The sequence below is a fragment of the Corvus kubaryi genome, unplaced genomic scaffold (assembly GCF_017639235.1).
Source record: "Corvus kubaryi isolate FWS band 111438036 unplaced genomic scaffold, C.kubaryi_AGA036_p1.0 split3-37374, whole genome shotgun sequence".
Taxonomy (NCBI): domain Eukaryota; kingdom Metazoa; phylum Chordata; class Aves; order Passeriformes; family Corvidae; genus Corvus; species Corvus kubaryi.
Genome location: NW_024582090.1, coordinates 640,417 through 650,454, shown reverse-complemented (window position 1 = coordinate 650,454; position 10,038 = coordinate 640,417). Strand labels below are relative to the sequence as shown.

Sequence of the window (10,038 nt, the reverse complement as noted above, 5' to 3'; positions counted from 1 at the left end):
CTCTACAGAATTTAATTGCAAATACTGGATTTCTGCAGATTTATCGATCACCTTTATGGGATTTAATCTGAAGTTACATCTGTGCTACGGAATTCACAACCAGATAGAGACGATGATTTTGTACTGGATGTTACAGACTTTTGAAAAAACCTGCAAAATGCTTTTCTGTTTCTTTTGAATTTCATAAGTTTCATTCCCAAATAAATTCAGTGGCACTGATCACAAACCACCCACACAAACAGCGCTGTTTAAGCAACATTACCCAGGCTGTAAGAGCTGCACAGAGATCTCAGCTGCACTTGCAGCTATTCCTGCCCACCTGGGACTCTGGCTGAGCCATTCCTTCAGGTAACACTTTCTGAAAGCACTTAGGGTTTCAAAAGAGGGTTTAGGACTTGACCCACATTTTCAAATTAATTCAGAGATAAAGTTTTAAAAAACTCTACCATACTTGGAGTGCCTGAATTTTTATAGTCACTGGTTATTAACTCTTCCCTTACATGTAGGACACAGGGAATGGCTTCCCACTGCCAGAGGGCAGGGCTGGATGGGGTATTGGGAGGAAATCCTTCCCTGTGAGGGTGGGCAGGCCCTGGCACAGGGTGCCCAGAGCAGCTGGGGCTGCCCCTGGATCCCTGGCAGTGCCCAAGGCCAGGCTGGACATTGGGGCTGGGAGCAGCCTGGGACAGTGGGAGGTGTCCCTGACATGGCAGGAGAAACAGAATTATCAGAGTACTGGTCTTTTTTAAGGCAGAAATTTTTATCCTACATTTTTTCCCTCCCTGGAAAAATGAAGTGAAACCAGTCCACAGCAGTAATTAAGTCCTATTTCTTCCATTTCTTTTCCAACAGATGTGTTCTACAAATGGAGCTTGCCTTTGTTTTGTCATGTCCTAATAGATTCCAGAGGAAATTTAATAATTTTCTTCTATCCTGAGTGACTCAGTGGTGCAAAATAGATGTTAAACAAGGAAAGAACAATTTATTTATCTGCTCTTGTGCTCCCTTTGCTTTCATTTGCATGTCAGCTGTTTGGCTAAATGGTGGGATGGGGAGGACGTGAACACTGCTCTCGCCTTGTTCTGCTGATGTAATGACAATGGGAGGATTATTTCTTAATTTTCAGTGTGGTAAGTGGGTAATTATTGTCCAATTAGACTTGCTATTAACCTCTCTGTATCTCATTTTGCTATCCATAAAACAAGAATAACAGCACTTCCCACTCTCTCTAGGATTCTGCGGAGATTTATTGGTTAATGTAGGGAGAGCACAATGGAAATGAAAAGCTCTGCACATTGATGAGGACAGGATTATTAATAAAGAATCATCATTAACGTGGTTGTAGCTTTGGGGATTTGGGGTGGGAGTTGATCCTGGCAATGGGGTGCACCCCTGAGGGATCTCCTGTGGGCCTTGGAGCCTGAGCAGTTGGGCGGGGAATCCAGAAAATGGGGTCTAACGGAATGCAAAGTCAGGTTTAATTGGTGCACATGCAGATGTACCTTTTCCTTAAGTATTCCCCTGAATTGGTCCTGAAAGAAAAATTACATTAATTGGGATAAAAGTCTTCTTAAACTCTTCCTCCCTCAACCCACCATACCTGAGCACGTTCCTGGTGGCACATCTTATCTGTGACGTGCTGGTTCTGCAGAGGGGAGCTCTAAGGGGACAAAGGGGACACCTGGAGAGGTCACCTGTGTCACTGGCCACAGCAGAACTGGGGCTGGGCAGTCACCCAGAGCCACCCCTGGCTCCTCCTGCAGGAGCAGCTCCCACGGGGGGCACAGACCAGGCTCCGTGTCCAGCCAGGACACACTGCCCAGCCCGCTCGGTGACAGGGACACTCCTGAGCTGTGCTGCTGCTGTGTGGGGAGGGAGCTGCCCCTCTGCAGGGCACAGCAATGGTCCCCACGGCCTGTCCAGGCTCCTGCTGGGCAGCACGAGGCTCTGCCTGAGACTGTGGCTTTATATCAGTCGGGGATAATTTAATTAAAGACTGTACCAACTGATGCATGGGAAGACACCAGTAATGAGAGTATTGTATCCACTAAGGAATAAAGGCATCTTCAGAAACGTTCTCTCTGCAGCTCAGTTCTCATGTAAGCGTCTGGAAGGGTTCCAGTTGTCCCTGTTGCTGCTTCTCCCATCTGTCCCTCCGAGCAGCACCAAACACGGCGCTGCTCGTGTGGGTCTGTGCACAGGGACACGGACACGGACACCCCACAGAGCCCCAGGGTGGTGTCACACCCCCCTCACCCTCCGGCACAGCTCAGTCGCTCCCTCGGTGCCAGGGCACGGTCGGGCAGGCACCGAGCCCAAACCAGTGCTGGGTATCGAGGGACAGCAGCAGGAGCGGGGACACCTCGTCCCTGACGCCCAGGAGTGCTGCTGTGCTGGTGGAGTTCCTGGGCTGTGTCCCTGAAGGTTTGTGGCTCACTGTGTCCCATGGACTGAGAAGAGCTGAAATTTGCACCGTCCACACAAAGCCTCAAGCGGTGCTGTCTCTTTGAGTAAAACAAAGAATGAGCATTACCTGGGTGCTCTTCAGCCCTGCCTGGCCCACAGAGAAGTGTCCAGCTGACCTGTGGCCATAATCTCTAAAGAAAGAAAATGGTAGGTCAATAACTCCCTTCTCATGATTACCCTACCAACAACTCTTCCAGCAAAGCTCCCCGGATGCCAGGCTGGAGCCAAGCGCTTCTCCAGCACAGGAGATTCATGTGGTGTCACATGGAGGTGTAGCAATAATGTGTTAATGAGTTATTGATTTTTTAAATTAAATTTCACTGGTATCACATTTCCAACCTGAACGAATGCATCATTAAAACAATTAATAGCACAGTGATGAGGGGAACTGACCGAAATTCCAGCGGCACACCCAGAGGCTCAGCTGGGTCAGGCTCCAAGGGAGGCTGGAGGGCACCAGAGTGGCACAGCTGGGCTGTGTGTGCCTGAGCAGGAGAAGAAAAGGAGGAGAGGAACTAAAACAGAGGAGGGAGAAAATGAGAAAAAAAGAAGAGGAGGAACAGGACCCCAGACCCAAATGTGCCATCAAAGGGCCAGACCACCCAATTAAAGCTGCAGAGCTCAGCCAGAGGGGCCCAGAACAGGGCAAATCAACCAGTTCTAGGTGGGACCAAAGGCCTGTTGGTCAAGGGTTATTTTGGCTTTTCCTGAGCTCTGCAGGCAAAGCCTGGCCCAGTGCTGGGTGCCAGAGCAGAGTGAGGACACTGCACTCCCATCACCCCCATCCTTCCTTCCCCTTCGCACTCAGAACAAGCAATCATCCTTCCCAGGACACTGAAATGAAGGAATTTGATTCTCCTCCTGCTGATCATTCCCGTTTGAAGAGCATCCTCCTGGAGCAGCAGGCAGTTATTGCCCTTCTCCCTCCCACACACGCCAAGAACAGCCCCCACTTGCGCGAGTGGAAAATGGCACATTAATTTACAAGAGTTCTAACTTGGCAAATAATTGCTTAGGACAGAAAACACAGACCAGCCATCTCAGCTGAAAACCTGGTATTTTTAAGCACACCATAAAAAACCCTAAGAGAAAGTCAATGTTACATCTAGTGTGAATAATACTAAACAAGGAAAAAATACAGAGCTGAGATCCTCATTTCAGCCCAGCTCCTGAAACTGAGGAGAAATAGAGTGTTCAGGTAGAACGGAGTTTTTTAAAGATGATAGTTTTTGAGAGGGGTTGTTGGGATTTTTTAAAAGATCACATGATTTTTTTCTGAAGAGCAAAGTCAATTGAAGCTCTCTCCCTTAGGATGGCCATAGGGGTACAGGGCTGGTTACTGATGCTCATCAAGTTCCACCCCTTCCACAGGGTTTAATTTTATCTAAAACCTCACTCACCAGCTGTTTTTAGCTGAAGTGATTCTTGTGGTCACACGTGTCTGGGGCAAACTTCAGACTCACCCAATCAAGACTTTCTGTGGCTTTTTCCCAGCTTCCTTCTGAACTTTTAACCCTGCAAGAACAGTAAAATAAGAAATTCTGAATTCTTCCACTATAAACCAAAGATAGAAATGTCCCAGCTGAAATCACTGCCCCTGGAGGTGCCCAAGGAAGGGCTGGAGGTGGCACTCAGAGCTCTGGGCTGGGGACAAGGTGGGGATGGGACACAGGCTGGACTCGGTGGGCTGGGAGGCCTTTTCCAGCCTCAGTGACTCTGGGGTTCTGAGGAACTGAGCACTGGCCCGAAGGACAATTCCCAGCCTGCCCCACCTCCAGGAGGATGTTTTACCTTTCCCTGAGGTGTGACAGTGCCTGGCCTGTCACAGCACTGATGTGACACTGGTGAGGCTGGTGGCCCGTGGGGACAGGGTACAGGCAAGCTGGGCACTTCGGGGTGGGGAAAAACCTGAAAATGACTCTTAGGGTTGATACAAAACTCAGCTTAAAAGCTCTTTTATTTAAACAAGTTGCCACTGCTAAGAACATTATGTCTTTCTCAGGGAAAAACAAAACTGTTGTCTCATTTTAAAACGAGTGCTTCCTTTAGGGCTAATTAAGCTGACAAATAACACTTGCAAAGATTGAGCAGTTTAACTGATGACAACGCAGCGCTGCCGGAACCCTGGAGAGGAGCAATCGCTGCTGTGCACAGCTGGGAAAATTACTGTGTCCCCTCTGTATCACGACATTGAATGAGGGAAAAATAATACCTCATTAATCTTCCTAATGAACCTCTTCTAAACAAGACAATTCACAATTTTATGGTACACATGGGGTTGCTGTGGAGATTTGCTGAGCTGCCTCCCAGGCTGCATCGGAGGGTGCCAAAGCCAGCGGCAGCGGGCAGCAGGACACTCATCCCCAGCCCGGGGTCACCCCGCCCGCAGCTCCAGTCCCAGAATCCCAGCATGGGTTGGGTTGGGAGCGACCTTAAAGTCCATCCCATCCCACCCCTGCCATGGCAGGGACACCTTCCACTGTCCCAGGCTGCTCCAAGCCCCAATGTCCAGCCTGGCCTTGGGCACTGCCAAGGATCCAGGGGCAGCCACAGCTGCTCTGGGCAAGAGGTGCTGCCTCAAGCCCGGGGTGGGGTTGGCATCCTTGGGAGGGGTGGCTTTAGCTGCTGTAATTATTGGATGGAAGATGCAATCCAAGTAGGACAAGGTGACAGATGGGAGAGATGTTGGGTTTGGGGGTGTCTGGGCTGGAGCTGTGAATCCCGAGGAAAACCTTCTCACCCCTCTGGCCACACTGACCCAGCAACCCTGGACACCTCTGGGAAGGGAGAGCTGAGAGCGTCAGAACGATCCTGCTCACACATCACATTCCCCACACGAGAGGGAGCTGGTGCCTGACACCCCCCAGGCAGGAGGGACAGGCTGCGCTGCAGGGTGACGTTAATTACTGTTAATCTCACACCATCACAATAATCTTCTTACAGTCACAATTAAAGATTGAGGTCCCAGCCTTTGCTATTTGTATGTTTGTTTAATACTGGCTCAATAGGGCTCATCACTATCTTTGAAGGTTTGGGGTTTGTGCAGCCCCAAACAGGAAGGTGCCTCCACACAGCACAGAAGTGTGGGGACTTCCAAAACCTTCTTCAGGCTGTCAGTGAAGTCCCAAACCTGCAGTGCTCCCAGCCCACATGGCACTTTCCCTCTCTTTTGGCACAGAGTTTGAGAAGAATTCTGATAAAATCTCAATACTGAGCAGTGCAGCAAACCCTCAGGCATCCATGGAGCTTCTGGATTTCTAAATAAAAAATATTATTTACATAAAATTCCTAAAGAAAGGGAAGCCATCAGGGAACATCTGTGTGGGTATTTCCTTCCTAGAGGAATTACAAGCCTTCATCTCAGAGGCTCTGAAGTGTGTGATAGGGCTGGTTCTGGCAGGGCTCTTGGATCCTTAGGGGTGACCACGAATGCCATGAGGACACAGGGACCCTTCGGCCCTCGGTGTGGCTGGGGGCGGTCAGTGCCTGCAGGGCTGGGACAGCCTCACTCCTGGTGCAGGCCCCGACAGCACAGATGGTCTGACAGCCCTTGATGAGCCTCCATCCACTGCTCCTGATCCCCTTAAATCACCTACAGACACATTTCCATCTCAGCTTTTTACAGCCTAGGGAGTCCCATGGGAATAAAAAAGGATAAAGCAGCACCAAGTTATGTTTCTGTTTTCCTTTTCCATGATGGAAACACAGACATCACATCAAACAACACTAACTAAATGCACCACTGCAAATATCCACCAATTTCAATTTCATTGAAATGTTTCAATGCCATAATTTCATACACTCCTCTTTTTGTATTTAAGGCTGTTTCTTTCAGACAAGAGCTCAGAGCCCACAGTGTTCAGTGTGTGCTGGAGTCAGCAGTGAACCCATAGAGGAGCTGAAAAAACACACCCTCGAGTTCCCTGCGATCCAGTGACCTGACCTCCAAATCCCAAACCGAGGCAGCTTTGCTGCACTCCTGTGCTCCATTCCTGTGCTGCACCCTGTGCTCCATTCCTGTGCTGCACCCTGTGCTCCACTCCTGTGCTGCATTCCTGTGCTGCACTCCTGTGCTCCTTCCTGTGCTGCATTCCTGTGCTGCACTCCTGTGCTGCATTCCTGTGCTGCACTCCTGTGCTCCTTCCTGTGCTCCTTCCTGTGCTGCATTCCTGTGCTGCACTCCTGTGCTGCATTCCTGTGCTCCATTCCTGTGCTCCATTCCTGTGCTGCACTCCTGTGCTGCACTCCTGTGCTGCACTCCTGTGCTTCATTCCTGTGCTGCACTCCTGCGCTGAACCCTGTGCTGCATTCCTGTGCTGCATTCCTGTGCTGCACTCCTGTGCTCCATTCCTGTGCTGCATTCCTGTGCTGCACCCTGTGCTCCATTCCTGTGCTGCACTCCTGTGCTGCACTCCTGTGCTCCATTCCTGTGCTCCATTCCTGTGCTGCACCCTGTGCTCCATTCCTGTGCTGCACTCCTGTGCTGCATTCCTGTGCTCCATTCCTGTGCTGCACTCCTGTGCTGAACCCTGTGCTGCATTCCTGTGCTCCATTCCCGTGCTCCATTCCTGTGCTGCACCCTGTGCTCCACTCCTGTGCTGCATTCCTGTGCTCCATTCCTGTGCTCCATTCCTGTGCTGCACCCTGTGCTCCATTCCTGTGCTCCATTCCTGTGCTGCATTCCTGTGCTCCATTCCTGTGCTCCATTCCTGTGCTGCACTCCTGTGCTGCATTCCTGTGCTGCATTCCTGTGCTGCATTCCTGTGCTCCATTCCTGTGCTTCATTCCTGTGCTGCACTCCTGTGCTGCATTCCTGTGCTGCACTCCTGTGCTGCATTCCTGTGCTGCATTCCTGTGCTGCACTCCTGTGCTGCATTCCCGTGCCAGCTGCTCGCCTGCCCGAGCCAGAGCACTGACCATTTCTGTAACTGGCAGCAGCAGTGAATGGTTCCATGTGGTGCATTTCCAGTTTACTGCCGTTTCTGTCCGTGCTCAGCAGGACGATCAGGGCTGGGAGCCCATCTGGCCCCAAGGCCCCTCTGCAGTGGCTCCCGGGGTGTTGGGGTCCCCAGCACCTCCCTGTCCCTGCCTGGCCCCGGCCTCGTGTGGCTCCAGCCATGCCCAGCAGAAATGGGAATATTGAGCTCATCCCATGAGGTTTTGGGCAATTTCCAGAGAATTCTGCCTCCAGCAGAGCTCACAGAAACACATGAAAACCATTTCCTGGTGGTCCAGACCATGGTGACACGGTACCAGAACTATGAAATCTCCTGCAGAGCAGCCAAAACCTTTGTTCCATACAAGAACCTCATAACCACAAACTCCCTTCCACAATTTTCTTTAAGGGTTAAGACAATGAACTCTGTGACCATTTTCCTTGCCCATCAACACAGCATTGAAAGCCCTGGCTCTGGAGAGCATTTCGGGGTGTGTCAAACAAGAAGCAGGCTTCAACTTCAGAGCCTTCCACTTGTGTAAAATTGCCTTCCACATGAGAAGTGTCCATTCAGAGCAAGGGTTTATCCCTTTCTCCACCCCTAATTCCTTGTCACAGAGCCCCACAGAGCTGAGGGTGGAGGGAAATTCAGCTCGGGGAATTCAGCCACCCCCAGGTGGCCCCACCAGCCCCGATGGCCAAGCCGCCTCTGGCACTGACCAGTCTGGCTTTGTTTGCTCCAACACTGCCACCCCCTCTTAGCTCTTCCCTAACACAATCTTGTTATCTTTGGGCCTTGCATGGCTTTTTAATGATCATTATTATTCATATAGCACGATGCACGCAGACAAATTTAATCATGTTGTTTATATGAGCAAACCTGATCGACTAATGGAGAAATTACACATTTTGTTCCCACTGTTGGCACAAACGCAATTTCTTTTCTCACTCTCATTAACACAGTTAATGTTTATAAAACTCTGATGGTGCTGGAGATGAAAGTGTTTTCTCCAAAGAACAGGTAAACCACAAACACTAACTAGAGTTCCTCCCACCCCAATACTGCAATAAATGTGTTTCAATCCCATGATGAAATGAATGAGGAACGTAGCCAAAGAATCAAGTCCAGATTAATCATATTTGATGAAGAGCTATTGGAAAGCACAGGAAAAATTCCTACAGAAAGACAAAAAAAAAAAAAAAAAAAAAAAAAAAAAAAAAAAGAAATTGCTGAAAAACACAAACCTTCAGCCAAAATATGGAACCCAGTCCTTGTGCAAGAGGAGGGAGCCAACAAAGAGGTGACGGCCAGAGCAGGCACAGAGTCTGAGCCGGGAGAGCACAGCCAGCAAACGGGAGGGCAGGGGAGAGACAACTGCACAGTGTGAGCCAAATGCAAACGTACAATGGGCGAGGAGAGGAAAGGAGCAAGAACAAAACATACAAGTACTTCTTGCTGACTTCCAAAGCGATCAGAAAGGTCTCTCGCTGCTTGAACAGATGGGGCTGAAATTGTTCTCTGCCGGCAGAGCCATCACGGGCTGCATTTGCCTGGAAGGGATGAGCCCTGGGTGAGAGATGTACCGGCAGGAAATGCCGCACGGGGAAAATGCCACACAGGTGCCTGATGTGAGCGAGCCCCGGAGCAGGGGCGCAGAGACTCCTCATCCCTCACCCCTGCTGCCCTTCCTGGCCAGCCTGGTGCCTTTCACAGCTCCTTCTGCTCCCGCACAGCTTGGAGAGAGACAAAAATTAATAGAACAAAGACCTTTCCACCTTATTCCAGCTCATTTCTCGAAGACATCTTATGATTTTCTGTTTAAAGGGTCTGTTCAGTCACCAGGAACGGAGGGGCAGGATTTCAGCACGTGTGGTCACTGCCCGGGGGCTCCTCACAGGCGGCCCTGGTGGAGAAAAAGGCTCCATCCCTGGGGATTTGCACCTCTGTGCTCTGAACGCGGACTTGAAAACGCCCTTGATAAAGAGTTATGCTGCTGTATATTTACATTTTCCTTGAAAACCTTTCCCCTTCAGGCGTTCAGTCAACTCTTGGGTGGAACATCAGGAGAAGGTTTTGCCTGGCTTCAACACTGTGCACAGAAACACAACTTGCCCAAAATTGCCCGTGCAGAAAATCTCATTAGTGCACAGATTTCCAAAAGTACAAGGTACCTGCCTGGCTTCATCCCTTTATTATCCGAACAGCAATGGAATAATTAAGCAGATCTGCCGGCTCCCTAGAAAGAGGGGAAATATGTGGCTGCTCTGACACAAATAGAGATGAGGAAGGAACTGCTGCAGCTGGAGAGCAATTACCCATCAGCAGCACAAATTCCTGCTCAGGTACTGCTCTAATCTGGTGTCATTAGTGCGGATATCACAGCACAAAGGTACTGAAGACCTTAAAGGGAGACACATCGGCTCACTGGATGCTTTCCCGCAGGCGCACTGTTCCCATTCCAGCCCTGAGGGCAGGGTTTGTACCTGGATACTCCTCTGGTTTTGTCAAGGATCCTCAGGGCTGCAGCCATTTGCTTTGTGGTCAAACCAGTCTCATTTTGCAGCCTCTCTCCACCCAGGCCCATGTTTTCCACAACATCCCTGCAGACACATCCAAAGAGTGTTTCCAAATGCAA

General features: G+C 50.1%; 1 long non-coding RNA gene across 1 annotated transcript; it reads right to left on the bottom strand.

Annotated features, from left to right (window-relative positions):
• Positions 1–646: 646 nt before the first annotated feature.
• Positions 647–3,986, bottom strand: LOC121658789. The gene is made up of 3 exons (XR_006014039.1): positions 3,867–3,986; positions 2,860–2,951; positions 647–2,597 (listed from the first exon to the last, which is right to left on the bottom strand). It is a non-coding gene; the product is annotated as an uncharacterized LOC121658789 (long non-coding RNA).
• Between the last annotated feature and the right edge of the window lie 6,052 nt (positions 3,987–10,038).